The sequence below is a fragment of the Periplaneta americana genome, chromosome 7, assembly GCF_040183065.1.
Source record: "Periplaneta americana isolate PAMFEO1 chromosome 7, P.americana_PAMFEO1_priV1, whole genome shotgun sequence".
In the NCBI taxonomy this organism is placed as follows: Eukaryota; Metazoa; Arthropoda; class Insecta; order Blattodea; family Blattidae; genus Periplaneta; species Periplaneta americana.
Window position 1 is genome coordinate 18,872,348 of NC_091123.1, and position 22,003 is coordinate 18,894,350.

General features: G+C 35.0%; 1 protein-coding gene across 5 annotated transcripts in view; it reads right to left on the bottom strand.

The window, feature by feature from the left end:
• The window catches only part of LOC138702941 (uncharacterized), a 257,644-nt gene that overhangs the window by 143,856 nt on the left and 91,785 nt on the right, over window positions 1-22,003 (bottom strand). The window contains exon 1 of one of the 5 annotated variants that reach the window (XM_069830360.1): window positions 5,454-5,638. The exons of the other annotated variants lie outside the window; for them this stretch is intronic. The gene's annotated coding sequence lies outside the window, so the exon portion shown is untranslated. Of the gene's footprint in view, window positions 1-5,453; window positions 5,639-22,003 lie in introns of those variants that run through there. 5 annotated transcript variants of the gene reach the window in all.

The window sequence follows — 22,003 nt, forward strand, 5'->3', positions numbered from 1 at the left end:
TTCAAATGCTTCTAGTAGTTTCCCTTCACTTCGTCGTAACGTCCATGTTTCTGCCAACTCCACACAAAGCATTTCATTAGTTTCTTCCTTACTTCTTTTCCCAGAGGTCCGCAGAAGATGCTCCCTTTTTTTATTAAAAGCATCCTTTGCCATTGCTATCCTCCTTTTGTCTGTCTGGCAGCAGCTCATGTTACTGCTTACAGTACACCCCGAGTATTTGAAGCTGTCCACTTGCTCTACTGTCTCATTTCGAATTCGCACGTTTATGTTGTTTATGTTTCTTCCGGTAGCCATGGTCTTCGTTAAATAGTAAAAATACAGACCACAAAATGGCAGTGAAAACTACACTTAACAATAGTAATTTATGTGACAAGAGATTTAAGTAAGTTTTTATTCATGGGTAGAAAGTTTATCTCCCATGAGTGAATAAAATCTAGGAAGTCTCGTGTTGGATACAATATTTTTTCCACTACTAATATGAAAGTAATATTTCTGTGAAAATAATTTTTAACTGAAATTAAATAATATTATGGATTGAAAATTGGCGCATCGCACTGAACTACAATAAATGCGAAGCAATGATATTTACTTTGTGTCGTCCTGCTAATCCTCCATGCATAAATCTTTCAACCAACGTGATACCGTGGAAACCAAAGGATGAAGCTGTAAAATATCTTGGAGTGCACTTAGATCGCCGTCTGTCATGGAAACATCACATCAACAACAAACTTAAATTGGCCTACTCAAGACTCGCTAAATTATATCCGCTCCTCAACAAGAAATCATCTCTAAAGCTACAAAATTGCATGCTACTTTACACATCTCTATTACGACCTCTACTGCTTTATGCCTGTCCTGTCTGGGGAGGAGCTGCAATAAGTGAAATTAAACACACCCAGTCATTTCAAAATAAAGTCCTACGAATTTCACTCAATTCTCCTTGGTTTGTCCGTAACAGCCAACTACACAGAGAAACTGGTATTGACACAATCCAACAGTTTATTCATTCACAAGCTAAGAAGTTCTATAACAACCTAGAAAATGTTCCAGGCGCCATCCACTACTCTCTCGGAAGGAAGTCCACATTTCCCACCAGAATCAAGAGCCGACTTCCAATGGACCTCATATTATAATCAAAATTTATCATCACGAACCTATGTAAATAATTATTTATTAACAATTATTTTTGTTCATTGAGGAGCCCAATCTAGGCTGCCCTCAATTCAGTGTCATGTATTGTATTTATATTTTTTAGAAATGATCTGTATAGCGCTAAATGCGCTGATCGATCAAATTGTAAAATAATAATAATAATAATAATAATAATAATAATAACAATAATAATAATAATAATCTATACTAATAATAAATCTGTAGCCAAAATTTTCCTGGTAATTTTCGATTTTCCAAAAATAATTGGTCCTAACATATATAATTAACCACCCTGAAACCGAAAATCGCATTTTTGAAATTTTTGTTTGTATGTCTGTCTATGTTTGTTACCTTTTCACGCGATAATGGCTGAACCGATTTATATGAAAATTGGAATATAAATTAAGTTCGTTGTAACTTAGATTTTAGGCTATATGGCATTCAAAATACTTTATTTAAAAGGGGGGTTATAAGGGGGCCTGAATTAAATAAATCGAAATATCTCACTTATTGTTGATTTTTATGAAAAATGTTACATAAAAAAAGTTTCTTTAAAAATGATTTTCGATAAGTTTTACTCTTTACAAAATTTTGATAGGACTGATATTTAATGAGATAAATGAGTTTTAAAATGAAAATAACGCCATCTAAGATGGTGCAATGAATTAAGAACAAATGACTTCGTCTATAAGGGGCCTTGGACAACAACAATCGAAACAGGGGCCTTGGACATCAACAATCGAAAGCTATTAAACATAGCCTACAGAGAATGTTTCTGTGTTTGTATGAAGTAATATCGGAAGCTAAATTAACCGATTTGTATAATTAATTATTAATTCACCATTGGAAAGTGTAGTTTCTCTAGATGGACATAATGCTATAATGTTATTACAGTAACGTCTGAGTAAATCGAGGACAGGTAAGATTAAATTAGCTTCTTATGCACAGAAAATTTGATAGGCTATTTTGTACATTCGTTTTCTGTATTTCTTAAAATAATATTTATGTACACTCATTTTAATCTCAGAGAATTAATGAACAACGAGAGTGTTAGTATGCAGTAATAGTACGTTAGCTTAGCAATCCATTATTTTGTAATTCAAATTTTAACTATGCTCAATTGAATCGTGTTAAAATACATAAAATATATATGCAATAAATGCAATGCAAAAAAAAAAATTGGGTAATGAGCGAAGCAGATTATCTTGCGCTGTTGTAAAAGTTGTTCCCTGGATCAAACGTCCTATTTTAATTATGTAATTACCTTATATTTATTTCTAACAGGTGCAGCGGAGCGCACGGGTACGGCTAGTAATAATAATAATAATAGGCTCATTTGTTATTGTATGATCCAAAGCCAACTGTTGTCCATGGATACTTGAACCAAATATTATGTACAGTTGGCTATGATTTAAAGAATAGTAATGAAGACAACAATGTCAATCGCATTGGATACAGAATAAATACATTTATTTACTAATTGTACTTCTATTTTGAGTTATTTATGTTCATTTTAGTTGTTATAGTAAATGTTATTTTAATTTCAGCACTACTATGTTCATAGTGTTGATTTCATTGTATTTTTAGTGTAGTAATTGTTTTACATTTTAAATACATTTCTAGGAGTGAATAAAATATCAGCAGTGAATAAGAAAAATTTTATTCACTCCCGCATTAAAGTCATTGTTTAGGTTGCTATGAGCGACTAAGCAAGCCCTCTTTACATATAAGTAGTGGAAAAAAGAGATACATTTAATAATTGTACTAGAGTTTGTTTTACGTCAACAAAATATAACATGTCAAGCAGTTACTCAATCTGTGATACGAGAAATATCACTCGTCTTTTTTTCTCTCTCTCTTTTTTAATCGCTCCCATATGACGTTCAGAGTTTCCTCCTTTTTGTCTAAAATCTGGATCAACATCCAGCCGATGTCAATGCTTGTTCTTCAATGCAACAAGAAGTAAAAACATTTTTGTTCACAAAAATATGTGAAACAGAAGGAAACTGATGATATAAACATTTTTCATGTAACTTCTTATAATGAGGATATTTTAACCAAAACTTGTTTAAAATTTCGTGCAGGAAGTAATTTACGAAGCTAGTCATTATTCGACAGTGAATTCCAGAAATGTATCCAGCGTTGGGATAATAGTGAGACTACCACCTTCAACCTTGCATACCATTGTAACTTTTTAATCACAACCTCAGCCTGATCTTCAATTTTTATCATGACTGACTTTATTCGAAACTACTTTATTTCAAATACATCATAATTTCAATCATTCAAGGCCCACTATAATCAACATTTTTCACTAGTAATTGTTATAATTACTGTACTTGTTAATTTTTATGAATTCCGACACACTCGCAATCAAAATATTAATTTAAATTTACCACCGGCATAGCTCAGTCGGCTAAGGCATTTGCATGCCGATCCGGAGTTGGTTGGGTTTTTTCCTAAGTTTTCTCCAACCGTAAGGTGAATGCCAGGTAATCTATGGGGAAACCTAGGCCTCATCTCGCAAAATACCATCGCGCTATCATCAATTCCATTAACGACGCTGCATCAACTACTGGGCTGTTTAGCATCGATGGAGAGTTATGTTAGAACGAGGCGCTAACACGAGTGTAGAGATTTGATGCATGTAACTACATTATGGTACAAGATACACGTGACGTCATCAATTTTTCAAATAGCACTACATACTTTAATCATGTTACATTGATTACACACATTAAGAAGAGTTCAAAAATGTATCACAATGTCACCTTCCCAATCAATAACAGCAAAATGCAAAATGAATGCCTTCAGAATGTGCCGTTTGTTGTGTTCATCTTGTGCATTAACTTACACAAAACGAAAGAAGACTGACGTCCGTACATGTCGTGTTTTGTGTATTTGCTGTCTTAACATGTAAACAAACCACAACAATTGTCGACGCCACAATCCACGTATATTGACCTGCACGTTCTCCGGACTTGTTGCCACTCGACTTCTTCCTGTGAGGAATTGTAAAGGACAGTGTGTACCAGAACATTCTGACAACACCAGACGAATGCAGCAACGCATTTGACAGGCTTGCGTGCCCATTCAGCCAGCAACATGCTGGACAGTCATATGGTCTTTTGGGAACGCCTTCGAATGTGCTTTAATGTGAATGGTCACCATTTGGAACAACTTCCGTGACTCTCTAAGCATAACATTATCACATTGGAAGTACGTTTTTGTTTCGTTTTGTTGCTGTTATTGATTTCGAAGGTGGCATTATGATGCATTTTTGAACTCGTCTAAATGTGTGTAATCAATGTAATATGATTAAAGTATGTAGTGCTATTTGAAAAATTGATGACGTCACGTGTAATCTTGTACCATAACGTAGTTACATGCACCAAATCCCTACACTCATGTTTGCCCCTCGTTCTAACATAACGCTCAAAAACAAAAATTCCAGTACCTATCCATACAAAAAAGTTATAATAGGTGCACAAAATAAATGGGACACCCTGTATAGACTGCGACTACATCGTAAAAAAATTGGTCGTTCATAAGCAAAAAAGGGGCAAAAATGCAACAAAAAGTAGAACATTTACTAAAAAAATGGCCAATAGACGATGAACGACCGAAAAATGCAAAAAAAAAAAAAAAAAATTGCGAAGTAAAAGTAGACTATTATACAAATCTGGCTTTCAGGTAGTAGCTGCCTGTAAAGCAGGTTTGAATAATTTCAAGGAAAAATTGTTCCGGGGCCGGGTACGATCCCGGGACCCTTCGCTTAGCGCGCGAACGCTCTACCGACTGAGCTACCCCAGGAACCATACACGACACCGTCACAATTTTTCCTTTTATATCCACACAACTCACATGAGCTGACAAGACGCCAGAACTCAACTATGAGTGCACACAAATACTGTGTGTCTCAAATTGTGGCTTTCTGTTAACGTACCTCCAGTAACGAATGTATTATACAAATCTGGCTTTCAGGTAGTAGCTCCCTGTAAAGCAGGTTTGAATAATTTCCCCGGCCCCGGAACAATTTTTCCTTGAAATTATTCAAAAGTAGACTATATTAGTTCGTGTTGAAGTGAAACGAGTTTGTATCGCATCCTGCATTGGCTGTGATGTCTCAGAAAAAAAATATATTTCATCAACTTCCGAGCCCTAGTAATTACCTATATATTTTAAGCCAAATATTTTACTTTCGAATTATTTGCGTGTCTTTAGAATCAGAGTTAAAGAAAATAAACTAAAAGCAGTAACATCGTACGGAATATGATGAAGAACTAAATATTGTTACTTACCGCGTAAAACGTATCAGAAAGTATGGCACTCAGTTTCTTTAAATGTCTATGGCGGTGTGTTTCTTAGAGATATTCTTCAGATAATCTTCATGTGAACGTGCTCTATATTCACCACCATTACCGTCACACATTAAGAATTTAATTGACAGTATATTTATGAAATAGAATACTATTTACAATATGGTAAGTAAGAAGCGGATTAATGCGTACCGGTAGTCGTAAACAAACTGATCTGGAATAGCACAGTTTACTATTTCCAGTTCCTCCTACAATGCCAGTCGTAACACAGTTAGGAAGAAATATTTTCCTCATCGAAAAAATAAATAACACAAGTTCCGGATTTTACTTCGCAGAAAATAATGAGATGATAAAATCTGAAATCCTTATTGTGGCAATTGTGGTTGTTGCATTGTGGATGGTGTAAACAGCTTAATGATATAGAATAGTGGTTCTGTTTGGATATTTCCATTGTGTAAACGTTGGCAAACATCGATAAGCTAACAACATTACTTAACGTTTTCAACTTGGACAAAAGAGAATGATGAAGCTATTTTAAAGTACTGTAAGAGAATATCTCTGACAGTAGTGGAAAACGCAATTCAGCAGAGATTCGCACTTTAAATATGTTTAGTTGCATTCTGTGATGAAATTGTAAGCATTGAAGTACGTCACATGGCTGTGAAATATGACAATGAGGAGACATATATATATATATATATATATATATATATATATATATATATGGCTGGAAGGATGGATTAATGGATGGGTAGCTGCACAGACAGACAGGTCAGAGACAGAGACAGACAGACAGTCAGAGTCAGAGACAGAGACAAAGACAGAGACAGACAGTCAGAGACAGAGACAGACAGCCAGAGACAGACAGTCAAAGACAGAGACAGACAGCCAGAGACAGAGACATACAGCCAGTCAGAGTCAGAGACAGACAGTCAGAGACAGAGACAGGCAGTCAGAGACAGAGACAGACAGTCAGACAGCCAGAGACAGAGACAGACAGTCAGAGACAGAGAGCCAGAGACAGACAGTCAGAGACAGAGACAGACAGCCAGAGTCAGAGACAGACAGCCAGTCAGAGTCAGAGACAGACAGAGACAGCCAGTCAGAGACAGAGACAGACAGCCAGAGACAGAGATCCAGAGACAGACAGTCAGAGACAGACAGCCAGAGTCAGAGACAGACAGCCAGAGTCAGATACAGACAGCCAGAGTCAGAGACAGACAGCCAGAGTCAGAGACAGACAGCCAGAGTCAGAGACAGACAGCCAGAGACAGAGACAGAGAGCCAGAGACAGAGACAGACAGCCAGATACAGAGACAGACAGTCAGAGACAGAGACAGACAGCCAGTCAGAGTCAGAGACAGACAGTCAGAGACAGATAGATAGATAGATAGATAGATAGATAGATAGATAGATAGATAGATAGATAGATAGATAGATAGATAGATAGATAGATAGATAGATGGATAGATGCTTCTGAATGCAGTTTGTGAGATAAGTTATACTGCTTGGATTGTAATCTAAATTCAAGGGGATTTGTATTTCATGCAGAAGACAGTATTTTCTAATACGTTTCATAACAATTCAATTTTTATCATATAGTAATGTAGAGCACTAAAAATATAAAGAAAACTGAAAGAAAAAAAATAAATTTTGAAGTAATAAAAAGTCAGATTGGATAAAACATTATGAAGACCTATTGCAGAAAAAATATATATTATTACTTAAGGTAAATTTTCTGACAAACTAGTGAAGTTTCAAGATTCTTAGCAGACGATTAATGAGAGCATTTCATTAAAGATGAGAGAGAATCTGTGGCCATTCTGTTACCGTATAAGTGGAGCCAGGATTTTTATGTATTCACTAGAGACCGGATGTTTAGGCATTTATAACAGTTAAAATAGGCAGGCAAAAAAAAGGCAACAAAAACATAAGAAAAGGCACAATAAATTTTGAAAAAGGCATTATAAATGTTAAAAAGACATAATATATTTTAGCAATAGATTTAAATTATATCAACATAACTCACATTTTTACTTCGTAGTTGACGCATGTTGACTTATAAAATACTTTTTTTTTTCGTGATTACCCGTCTTTTCACAAACCTTCCATAACAAAACTGTTCCATCGGTTGAAAACACATGGGCACCAAATTCACTAACGTATGCATGAAGTTTACATTTCAATGGTTTACTGAATTTAGGCATTCTAGCTAACCGATCTTATACCTTCTGTCACACGAAAATAACTGACTGTTCCTTACTCAAATTTCTTTCTCTTAAATAATAAATACGTGTAGCACAAAATTGTAACAGTAAGATTTGAAAATACCAAAGCAAACAATTGAAAATGCTATGTGACAATGTCTGTGAGAACGGGTTTAATATTTAAAATTATAAAGCTGATTGTTGGTATCGTGAAGACATGACAATATTATATTTGTAACTGTGGATTGTCGATCATTATTCATATTACACCAATAGTATTAAAGCACGATTATTAGCAGATTAAGCATCGAAATAAATTACTTTTATTTATTATTGTTAGTAAAGTGAGTCATTGTTTCATATATTTAAATTTCATACACTTTACATTACAATTAATTATAAAATGGAAATAAACAAGAAATATTGCTTTAAAATGACAAAAAAAAAGACATTTATTATTGAATTACTAGGAAAAACCTTAAAAAGGCAAAATAGGCAAAATAAAAATGGCCCTATCACTTTGATTTAGCCCAAATCGCATTTATATTTATGAAAATAATGATTTACTTCTACCCAGTAAAAAAGACACGTTGCCAAACATCCGGGCTCTAGTAATCACATTCTCTGTTTTATTCTTATAGGCTAGTCCCGTCGCTGTAATTTCCGGCAGCCAATCGCGTTGCAAGTCGGCTACATTTAAACGTGTCCGTCTTGTGATTCGCTTATGAAGACGTTATTCATTTCTTAAGGCTCGATAAATACTTAATATAATCGCTCGCCATTTTGGTTCTTTCGTTGGCGCTCGTAGAAAGCACACGAAGACGTTATTTGCCGCTCAATAGTTTGCTGAATTGCAGTGCGTGTGATTTATTATTATAGGACCTACGACATGATAATATTTAACGGTGTGGCAAATAGATTTCTCGTATGGTAGCTCGGCAACGAAAGAACAAATATGGCGAACGATACTACCTACCTAGACTTTATAGAACCTTCACTTCCTAAGACGTAAGCAAAGGGGAGGAGTCACGCCGGGAATAACAGCGTCGCGACTATACCTACAGATGAAGAAATCTGTAGTCTTCAAGAATTAAGGCTGATCTACAATAAACCGGAAACAACGAGAACGAAAATATTGTTAAAATAAATATATTTAAATATGAGCATTCACAGTTAACGAGAAGCTTGCCGGAGCCCGGGAACGAGAAGTTTGCCGTTTCCGACCATAGTCTACTGATTCATTCTATTGCCAACAAAAAGCTATTTGGTCGTCGTATATTTTGTAGCGAGGAGGCCGTGACATAATTTCTTCTTCATCTATTGCTTGCAACTAACCTAGAAATTCAGTAGGATTACTTTCAATATATGCTACGTTTATATTATGTCACTACAACCTGAATAAAACTGGATTTTGAAATATTCTGCGTCATAAATTTTGAAGTTGGTTAACATGCGTTTATGTTGGCTAGCTTGTAGACCTACTCATGAGAGAACGTCATTGGTCAATTATACACAAATAACATCAGACTGCGTAATATCGACTTTACATATCGTTATTGACATACATATCGATATGCACAGTAGTTTCCGTTCTCAGTTTATTTTGAATTAAAAATCTTCACCTTCACGTCCTCCGCTTTCCGTTCTCGGTTATTGTGAACCAGCCTTTATAGGCCTACCATCACCTTTGACATATTACGTTTAATATTACATAAAGTCCTAGGTTGCGATATTACTTATGATTATGATAAGGATGTGAATATTAAAACACAACGCTTCCAGGCTATATGTGGCACAATTGCCAAGAATTTAAATAAGAAAACAAGGAAAGAAACGCAAATAAAATTTTATAAGACAATGGCTATACCAACTCTCTTATATGGATGTGAAGCATGGACCTTGAAGAAAAATGATATTAATAGAATCCAGTCAGCGGAAATGAAATTTCTCAGAGGAGTAAAAGGATGTACAAGATTGGATAGATATAGAAATGATGACATAAGGAATGAACTAAACCTGCTCCCAATTATAGATAAAATAAAGGAATATAGAATTCGTTGGTCGAATCATTTAAGAAGAATGGATAAGGAACGAATACCGAAACAGGTGTTGGATTATAAACCACAAGGGAGAAGAGATATTGGTCGGCCAAGAACAAGGTGGAAAGTTGAGGACGGAACAGGAGACTCTCCTCTCCATGAAGAGAAGAAGAAGAAGAAGAAGAAGAAGAAGATTACATAAAGTGAGGCCATTTTATATCTTTGCAGCCATGCAGGGATGCATAGTAAATCAGTGTTACCTTCGTAGTGATCGAGGTTGGGTCTAAAAAACCACAAACTACATAATATACTGTTCTTCATTACGAATGCAGTCTATTACATACCCCCTACGGTCGGAAACAAGTTTTGGAAAACGTCTTATTGTTCAAGAATTGCGTTTCGAGCGCCTAAACTCACTTGTTACGCGTGAATAAACCACTGAATTGAGACCTAATGCACTTTAACATTCATATCGACAGCGGGAAGAGTAAGTCATAGAAAACAGATCAAGAAGGTGGTTAAGAAGAAACAGCAAGACGTCCGGAGCCGACAAAGAGGGGAAGTAAAGAAGATTTGGGTAGTCCATCTACTTGTGAGGGGAAGAAAGGAAATAAGGAACCGCAGAACTACAGTCTACGAAGTTGGTGCTTAAGGGGGGTGGAGTGATAAAAGTGTGGCAAAAGACATAGAAACAATTGAGTGTTCAAGGAGTAAGAGGAACTATCAAAATAATCGGAGGGAGAATGTATGAACGAATAAGTGAATTAGTGTCCAGAGAAACAAGAGTTGATAAAGGAAGTGACTAGAGAAAATTAGAAGTGTTTGTTAATAGTAATTGGTAGTGAAATGTTACTAATGTTGGAGTGTCGACTAAGTTAGCGTACAATCAGAGAAATTGAAATGATAGGAAGAGAGCAAGTATTTCAATGTAAGTTTACAAATGAATGTTGAGTTGACTTACAAAAATAGTGCCAAACGGAAAATTTATCGGGGTGAAAGGGAACAGTTAACAAAATAAACATGTGATTCAGTGTCTAATGGAGAAATAGGGGATAAGAGTGATGACAGAAATGAGGAGAGGTAGAACTGATTTAAATTAGAGAGAAAAGTAAACGAGTATGATTAAATAGTGTTAATAAAAGTTAGTTCAAAATTGGGGAAAATGTAGACGATAGGAAGTACTTCAATATAAGTAAACAATAAAAGTGGTGAGGTGTTCATTAGATAGAAGAGAAAATTTTAAGGGGAGAGGTTAGAAAGCAAATTGAGAGTGTGTATTATAGTAATAGGGGTAACAAAGGTAAAATAAGATGACTGCACACGTCAATGAAAGTTTATTGTAATTAGAAGGTAAAGGGGAGCAGAATACAGAGATCTGGTGGCGACCCATTACCAAATAAGAGTTGTAGAAATAAATACATCAATACATTCATATCAAACTATAAAAATTTAACTGAGAGATTGTAAGATTGGAACCATATTCAGTGGATAATCATAACGCAATTCTGTAGGAGTAATTTTATTATAAGTTACTACGGCTTAAAAAGTTTAATCTTTCTTTACATACGGCACCTCATAATATATAGAAATTTGTGGAAACGAATTGGAGGACAGTTTGGGCTAAACAAAGATAAAAATATCGGAAACTTGTAACAGAATGTAACATAAAAATTAGAATTGCGCTCAAAAATCAATAAACAGTTACGAAAAAAGTAGAAAGTTTATCCCTAACATTACTAGTACAATGAAATAGAACCTGGGAAATCGAACCTGACCAAAAAAAGATAAACTACATTATCAAAGATTCAGAACCGGACATGTCAAGTCAATGAAAATAAATAATGTACTTAAAGTCTTTCCTATTTGTACTAAACACTGTAATAAAGAAACAAAATCTACACATATTATTAAATGTTTAAATACATATAATAAAGAATGACAGCACGGCGATTCAGATGGACAGTTCTAAATCTATTTACAAATACAATGTCAAGAAATGGTCTGAGGTCGTTAGATAAGTAACAACAGCATATAATTTTTAAATCAAGATTTTGATAAAGAAAATACAGAGTGTCCCAAATTGATGTATATTGTACACATTTTGAAACACTATTGCTTAGCAACGACATGAGATAGAAATACGATTTTTGCGGTTTTGTATTCCTTAAGCCCGTACATGTTCAAAATAGCCCCCTACCTCACTCCCAACAACGACGTAGAACAGAGCGACATACCAACTGGATTATTGCTAATGGAATATCATTACAGGCATGTTCAATCTGAACTCTCAGTTCCTCCAGTGTTTGTGGTTTTGTGGCGTGCACTGTGTCCTTTAGGGCTCCCTCCTAGTCTGGAGGGGTTAAATCCGGAGATCGAGGTGGGAACTCCGCAGCACTTCCTCTTCGTCCTATCCATCTCATTTAGTGAGTGGACAAGTCTCGGAATGTAAGGCTTCCATTTTGAGCTCGCAAAATTCGATGAACACTGGATTTGCTGATACCAATCTCACGAGAACATTGCCTCATTGCCTTCTTTGGGGATTGTGCAAAAGCCTGCATGACTGCATCAACACTCTCGTTATCGGTGGAACTTCTCTTTCTCTCGCACCGTCCTTTCAACACATCTTGCACCGTTCAGTCGACTTCAAACTTGTATCGGATTCTTGTTGGTGGTTGTGTTCCAAATTCAACTCTCCAACGTCGTTGAAACTCGACAACATTCTCCACTTTTCTCCAATAATAGGTATCTACACGTTGATTACATAGGCCTATAATATTCATTATTCAATGAGGACGGCGAGACCTCATATATGAATGAATATTATCCCATATTTTACATTGAAAATTTAGAGCAATATTATTCCAAAGCCTTCGCAAGACTGCTCTGTAATGGTAACTAAGCAACAATAAGTGCACTGTAATGGGTCTATTTCAGTACCTATAGTTTTATGTTAAGAATAATGGTTTCCTTAACAAGTTTGTGCGTGGCAATTCTAACTTTCAAGGCCTAACACCAATAGCTGTAAATACAATTCAAAACACGATCGTGCAAAAGGATATTTTACCGCATCTCTTCCATAATAATAAAAAATGCACTTAAGTAATTGAAAATAACCTCTAAATTGTAGCACACGACTCCAGAGTCATAATGTGTCCACTTTGTAATCTACAAACCCACTCTACACGAACGTTGATTTAATCCAAATTTTCACACACAAACATCACGTAAACCAGTGGTACCACAATGATGTTGCACTTCTTTCTTCGCTATGGTCTAGGGTGCGAGTTAAGATTTATGATGAGGGGGGATAGAATCCTAGATAGTAAATACCAAAATATAAAATTATTATTACCCTCACTCGATACGGCTCAACGCTTGGTCGCACTGAGTTGCTTGTCTTACATCTTGATCATAATAACAATTATATCCATGAGCAGGCTTGTATTTCTGGTGGTGTGGAAGAGAAGGCGTGATGGCCTTAACTACACCAGAATGAATGAATGAATGAATGAATGAATGAATGAATGAGTGAATGAGTGAATGAATGAATGAATGAATGAATGAATGGAGTGACTGAGTTAGTGAGTAAGTAAATAAGTAAATAAATAAATAATAAATAAATAAATAAACAAATAAATAAATAATTATATAATTAAATAAATAAATAACATAAATAAGATAAATAAATAAATAAATAAGATAAGATGTGTAATTCTTAAGTTGCTGATTGTTATAAGCTTGCCAATGATGATAATACATCGACATTATTTTCTTTGCTTACTTTATACTTTATGAAGTATACTCATATTGTACATTATAATAATATAAACTCAGGCTATAACTATAACCCTAATGTACTTTCGGGTAAAATAGGTTCAAGAAATTGTATATTCAAATAAAAAATATACACATATTAAAACAATTATATTTTGTGAGGGGAGATAGAAATTATCCTTGGCAGGGATGTTAATATGAATTTATAAGAGGGGCATAACTTTCCAACAAGGGGAAATCTCCCTATCCCCCCGTTAATTCGCATCCTGTATCTATCTGTATGTTTGCCTTCCTATATATTTACCTACTTACCTACCTACCTACATACATACCAAAAGCGTATATACAAGGCATACTAGAAGCCTAAACAAACCGAAACTAACCTGCCACTGATCCTCGACCTCAAGAAAACGCGCTGATTTATCTTTACAGATATTGACAGCATTGCGATATACAGTCCAAGAGCTCTCTATCGGATTTAGTTTTGAATGTAACGGATAATTTTGTGTGAAATGTTTCTTGAGTGGAATTGTGAAAATGTATGAAGTGTATGAATCGTAATCCCCTCAACTATATTTGGTTTTCATAATCGCAATTCTGTACATATCATAGTTCCCCAAATTCATTACGATGCTGAGTAGGCAACGGTCCCATACACTGGCCGAAATTTCATGAGAAAATTCCTTCCCACTGAAGACTCGAATCAGCGCTCATTTCGCAACGCAAGTCTAGACATCACGCCTTACACCACAACGTTAAGGTCCGGAACAGATATTTGGGTACCTACGTAGAATAAAATAATATTACAGTGGACTCTCCCAAGTTCGACTGAAAGGAATTGAAAGTTCAGTCCAATAAGGGTAGTGGGTGTGGCAGGTGAAATGAATACAAATTCTTATTGGTTATCCATCAACGAATACAGTACTGTACTTGCATTTCCTGCCCGCCCCGAGACTTGTGTGTGCGCTTCTAGTACCACAGTGGGTTTCGACAGTTCCGTCTCACAAACGGCACAATTCTCAAATAGTAGAAGAAGAGTTCATTAATTTAAAATCGGTGATTAAATATGGATGTTCTAATCAATAAAATATTCTGTTTTCCTTTAACAAGACACAGAACCAATTCCCATTCAAATGGCAAACCCATTTCTTAGTGCCCGTATAGGGGCGTGTCTAATTCTCCTACGTAAGCAGTCGAACTATAGGATGTCGAACTTGTTTTCTGTCGAACTTAAGAGCTTCCACTGTATATGGTCATCATTTGTATTTCATTTGCAAAAGAAAACCTCAGTAATATCATCATTAACTATAATGAAATGCTATAAAATATTAAACAATAATAAAGTACATTTTTAATTATACAAAATAACAAAAACCAAGCGAGTTGACGCAAACGGTAGCGTTTGTGACTCGAACTCGGGGTTCAATCCCATGGCCGGCCGGCCAATCTGACTGAGATTTTTCATAGTTTCCCCTCAGTCACAAAGGCAAATGCCGGTTTGGAAATTTACATACCATGATTCATCACCGCCTCATTCACCAATATCATAAACGTTAATCAAAATAAATCTGGAATCAGTTACATGAACACAAAGTCAACTACAACACGCAACAGAAACAGGAACTCAACAATAGTAACAACGGCCTTACTGATATACCCACAGATCCTAACACGCGATATGACCTCGGAAGTTAAAGTGTGTATAAATAAAATTGAGAAAAAAATACTCACAGACCCTAACATGCAATATGACCAAAGACGTCAAAGCGTATATATAAATAAACTTGACAAAAAAAAAAAATACCCACAGATCCTAACACGCAATATGACCAAAGACGTCAAAGCGTGTATAAATAAACTTGACAAAAAACAATAAAATAGAAAACAATAGATTAAAGAAGTAATCTCGCAATTATTCAAATTCTGTGAATCCCCTGTCATTGTTTTGTGTTTTCTTTTAGACTAGCTACCTTTTTTATCATTAAAAGAACTTCATTATGCAATAACTGTTGTGCTGAAGTTGTTAAATCCATACTAAAAAAAACACACACACAAGAAACATGTATACAGGTTGCAGTCCTATGCCTGTCCCCTGGCAACAGATAAGAAAAATGTGTCATTAAACTTTACATAATAAAGTACGAACGTATTTTTCTTTTTAATCTTCGTAATTGGCGAGGCGGTGGAAGTTGTTCGCAAATGGCATTAAGCAGATCGTTTGAATGGTTATCCAGTGAGCGATGGAACAGTACCTATGTAGGATCTGAGCAGGGTGGATTCTACAGTAGGCACTAGAGTCTTGCACAACCGGTTACGAAAAATCTCTATATATAATTTGAACTGGTAATAGAAATTACGGGAAAACTGCTGAACGGATTTTAATAAATAACCCTTCATTTTGAAGCTTGGAACCTAAAAATTTTCAGAAAAATAGTAACTTTCAGTGAAGCGTTAGTTTTCCTACATAATTTTCCTATTTTCCAAGATCCATTTTCGTCAGTTTTGGAACTAATTGCATTTCAGAATAAAACAAAACACACACTACAATAAACAACGGGCTATTACACGAAGGCCATACCTGTAGGATTGGTGACATATTTAGAGCTCAAATTCAATTGGTTATTAAATATTTCAGACTTACTAAAATAATTTACAGGTCTGATTCTGCAATGTGTAATTTTATGAGTACACCTGTGTATTGGATATTAAAATCTACAAAACGTGAGGTGGTGTGATGATTTTATTACCATTTGAAATGAAATATTATAGTTAATGCCATAATGTGACTACTTTTCATTAATTATACATATTAATGCTATATTGATAAATAAAAGTGAAACGTTTTGGGGTGTTATGTAAGTAGATTTAGAGAATATGTTAAATTAGATCTTAATTTCTATAATTTACTGAGTAGCGGCAATATAGTAAAACTTACGTAAGATAATAATATTGTTATTAAAAATGAAATATTTCCATAGTCATTAATCAAGTGGAGTTGGGTCTTTTTCACATACTTAATGGCGGAGTGGTGTAGATATTTATATGCGTCATTCTCTTCAGTATTGGCCTACAAAATTTTGTAGTCTCTCGATCATTTCAGCAGGATGCATTTCAAGGTAGTTCACGAAACTTGCAGCAGCTATACCAAAATTCTATGTCTATTGTTCGAAAACATAGCAAACCTGACTTTTTTTTTAACTTTCACCTACAATCCACAATGACCTGAAATAGCTATTGTTTTACTCCCACATGAAAAATCCACTGATCGTCCTAACATTGCTACTTGCGTTTTCGCGTTGAAACTCAAGAACTAAAAATGGATAGGTTCAAGGAAAATATTTGGCATAAAAAACCATTCAGAGGGAGTATGTTTCATCATTATGGAAGCAAATAATTTTCAAAACATCTGGTATTCTTCATTGAAAATAAATCTGAAAATTTTTATTTGAACGTCTAATGAACTTAGTTTGCAGCATTTGCTGCACAAGCCACTAGTTAAATTATATAGATTGCTGTTGAACGCCTGGCGCTATAGTCAGTATGCAAAGCTCTCCCATCTCGCGGAATGTCTCAGGATACAGTGCACTCTCCTAACTTCGACTGAACAGAATTGAAAGTTCAGTCCAATAAGAGTAGTAGGTGTGGCAGGTGAAATGAATACAAATTCTTATTGGTTATCCATCAACGAATACATACTGTACTTGCAGTTCCTACCCGCCCCGAGACTTGTGTATGCGCTTCTAATACCATAGTGGATTTAGACAGTTCCATCTAACAAACGGCACATGTCCACATCTGTGGAATAACGGTCAGCGCGTCTGGCCGCGAAACCAGGTGGCCCAGGTTCAAGTCTCGGTCGGGGCAAGTTACCTGGTTGAGGTTTTTTCCCTCAACCCAATATGAGTAAATGCTGGGTAACTTTCGGTGTTGGACCCCGAACTCATTTCACCGGTATTATCACCTTCATCTCATTCAAACGTCAAATAACCTAAGATGTTGATAAAGCGTCGTAAAATAACCTACTATAAAAAACAAACGGCACAATGCAGTCTGTTTCCTGTAGTGGAAGGAATAAATATTGTACGTTAAAGGAAAAATTAAATATCCTAAAACGTGTTGAAGACGGGGAATCTCTGTCTCAAACAGAAAAAGAAGAGTTCATTAATTTAAAACCAGTGATTAAATATGGATGTCCTAATCAATAAAATATTCTGCTTTCCTTTAACAAAAGTATCACTAAATGACACAGGACCAATTCCCATTCAAATGACAAACCCATTTCTTAGTGCCCGTATAGGGGCGTGTCTAATTCTCCTACGTTAGCAGTCGAACTATAGGAGGTCGAACTTGTTTTCTGTCGAACTTAACTTCGAGTTGTTTCTCATTCTTTGTGGATGGACGGCAAAGGAAGACCACATTGAGCCATGCAGGAGTTGCAAGAGCCCTTGCAAGGATGCATTTATCATCGTGTAGACCTACCATTTAATTGATAATTCTTCCTCTCTCAGTACATTAAATCAATCAATCATCCATCGATTCATCCATCCATCGACTCATTGTTTCATTAGTACATCGATTCATTGATTCATTCATGTGTGTAATTGTTTGATTGATTCATTCATGCATTGAATCACTGATTGATTGATTAATTCATTGATTCATTAGTTGATACATTTATAGATACATTGATTGATTCATTCATCCACTCTAGGTATTACAATTGTGTACCTTCAAGGACAACAACATGCTTCGTGAACGTACAAGCATTTGAGCTTCAGAGTACATTTCTTTTTGTTAATAACACTCTATCTTCTTAAAAAATGATTTATTAATGAAATAATAATGCAGCTCTTGAGAGTAATTAAAAGGCATTATATATTAACAACTACTACTATCTTAGAAATATGCATTTTGAGTTTGAAATATAATACATCTTGATTACACAACTTTTAACACTGTATCACTTCGGAATATGTATGATAAGAACTTTCTTGTGTTAAGTTTTAACGTATCTTGTTAACATGTTTCGACCTATTTTCGGTCATCTTCGGAACACTATAATGTAGGCCTATGTATTTACAGTGGAAGCTAAGTTCGACATCCTATAGTTCGACTGCTTACGTAGGAGAATTAGACACATCCCTATACGGGCACTAAGAAATGGGTTTGCCATTTGAATGGAAATCGGTTCTGTGTCTTGTAGTGATACTTTTGTTAAAGGAAAACAGAATATTTTATTGTTTAGGACATCCATATTGATCACCGATTTTAAATTAATGAACTCTTCGTTTTCTATTTGAGAATTGTGGTTTTTGTGAGACGGAACTGTCGAAACCCACTGTGCGCATACACAAGTCTCGGGGCGGGCAGGAAATGCAAGTACAGTACTGTATTCGTTGATGGATAACCAATACGAATTTGTATTCATTTCACCTGCCACACCCACTACCCTTATTGGACTGAACATTAAATTCTGTTTTGTCGAACTTAGGAGAGTCCACTGTATTTGCTGCTCTTCTCTTTAATAAGTAATTGTAATTTATTTTATTCTCGCATTTCTTTACGCACCAGATTTCATATTCTATATTACTCTTATTTCCTTTGTTGTTACTGGTGTCTATTTATTCATTTATGTATTAGTTATGAAAATAAGTGTATTAAAGTGTCCAATTAATAATTGCAGACCTATATCAAGCAAACACATTTTTTAATAAGACAAAGTAAATTTCCTTCAATTGTTACTCCGTTTGTGTACTCAGAAAATGTCGGTTTCATGTATGATGAAGTGCGCCTGGTGTTCTGTCTACTTGCAAAACATAAGGGGTAATCGGTTGAAGATCGAATATTCGGACGGTTGCCCGACTTTGACGGGATGTTCTGTAACCGGTCGAATCTAAAGCGGTTGTAAGCTCTATTTTGCAGCTCTCTGGTAGTCACGTTCAAGTCTCTGTGCAGACGTATCAGGATGTATCCGCGATGAGTCGAAGGACCCGATTCTGTATCATCTGAATTCTTGTGATTTGAGAATTTGATACAGATCCCCATAAACCACATCCATACGTCTACATATATGTTCATTTAATGATAAATAGGCCTGTATGTATTTTCACGTGTAGCGGCAGGGGTAATGAACTTTTTAAGGGACACTGGGGGTGAATTTTGAAACTTTTAAAGTTTTTGATTAATTTCTTTCAAATTCGGCGGGTTTGTTGTGTCTGTACGTTTAAATAACAGTACCAAATTTCATCAAGTTTCATTCATTAGTTCCTTAGATATTAATTTTCACGTATTTTAATGATATTAAATTATGCGTAAATTTAAAACATCCCTTACGGCTTCAGAATTGTTTTTGCTTCAAAACTCTATTGGGATTCGAAATGAATCCTTCTCCAATTAAAATAGGGGTCAAAGTAAACCCAGAGAAACTTGCGGATAGTTAGAAGTTAAGTAAACACTTCGGAAGTGAGCGGAAGGAAAACCCCTGTCTTCAGTGGTATAGCATTATAATGTAGACACCCATAATGGATACGATAACCACAAGTTACCTGTACAGAATTGCAATAAAATAAGGACGAAAGAATTGAATAGAAACAATATTATAAATTTAATATTGTAAGTTCTCCAGATAAATATTAGTTTTAGAATAAAATCATAACTTCCATAGAATTCTGTCAGATGCGTTTTCAATTCACTGCGGGCTAAAGCAAGGAAATGCATTATCTCCTTTACTTTTTAACTTTACTCTAGAGTATGCCATTAGGAAAGTCCAGGATAAGAGAGAGGGTTTGGAATTGAACGGGTTACATCAGCTGCCTGTCTATGCGGATGACGTGGATATGTTACGAGAAAATCCACGAACGATTAGGGAAAATACGGGAATTTTACTTGAAGCAAGTAAAGAGATAGGTTTGGAAGTAAATCCCGAAAAGACAAAGTATATGATTATATCTCGTGACCAGAATATTGTACGAAATGGAAATATACAAATTGGAAAAATTTATCCTTCGAAGAAGTGGAAAAATGTAAATACCTGGGAGCAACAGTAACAAAAATAAATGGCACTCGGGAGGAAATTAAACGCAGAATAAATATGGGAAATGCCTGTTATTATTCGGTTGAAATTTAGAATTTATAAAACAGTTATATTACCGGTTGTTCTTCATGGTTGTGAAACTTGGACTCTCACTTTGAGAGATGAACATAGGTTAAGGGTGTTTGAGTATAAGGTGCTTAGGAAACTATTTGGGGCTAAGAGGGATGAAGCAGAAAGTTACACAACATAGAACTGCACGCATTGTATTCTTCATCTGACATAATTAGGAACATTAAATCCACACGTTTGAGATGGGCAAGGCATGTAGCACGTAGGGACGAATCCAGAAATTCATATAGAGTGTTACTTGGAAGACGCGAGGGAAAAATACATTTGGGGAGGCCGAGACGTAGATGGGAGGAAATATTAAAATAGATTTGAGGGAGGTGGGATATAATTTTAGAGATTGGATTAATCTTGCTCAGAATAGGGACCGATGGCGGGCTTATGTGAGGGCGGCAATGAACCTCCGGGTTCCTTAAAAGCCGTAAGTAAGTAAGTGAGTAAGTAACAATTTTAAGTGGAGACCTGAATTATTTTGTTAATAAAGTTACCAATATGACACACAACATTTTCATACCTTATTGCTAGAAGTTAACATAAGGAAACAAAATATGGCTCTACTGACGAATGATAAAATGGCTCTTGACCGTCTTTGATATTAGGCTCCTCTTTATTATGAATGTCTATTTATTTGTTTTATTCTTGCATTGTTTCTCAATTCAAATTCAAATTAAAATTTATTCACAATTTACATTTGAAATGATACATATGAATATATACCCGAAATGAGCATATGCTCGTGCTCGGGTACAGTCCAGTAGTCTACATAAATTTTAAAGAGATCAATAATAAAGTGGATGTTAGAAATAATAGTAACAATAATAATTTATTTATTCATTTATTTATATATCTACATATTTATATATTTATTTATTTATTTATTTATTTAGAATATTAACGTGCGAAACAACAGCACAAGGCCAATTACAGTTTAGCACGATACAAAACAGAACAAAACAACAAATGGTTATGAGAATGAATGATAGAAAATGGCAATGAGATGAAATACAAACAATATAATAGTCTACATCAATCATTGATCAAATAATAATTATAAAATTATAAATTTAGTACAATGAGATAATTGAAATAATGGAATAGTCTACATTAATCAATTGACCAAATGCAACAAATAAATGGACAAATAATTATTAAAATTAGATCAGTGAGTTAATAATAATAATAATAATAATAATAATAATAATAAAATAATAGTGATAGAATATCCGTGACGGAGATGATACAAAGATAGTAATACAAATTAATTCATTAATAATAATAATAATAATAATAATAATAATAATAATAATAATAAAACAAAAATATTTACAATAATAAAATAAATGCTAAGACGGA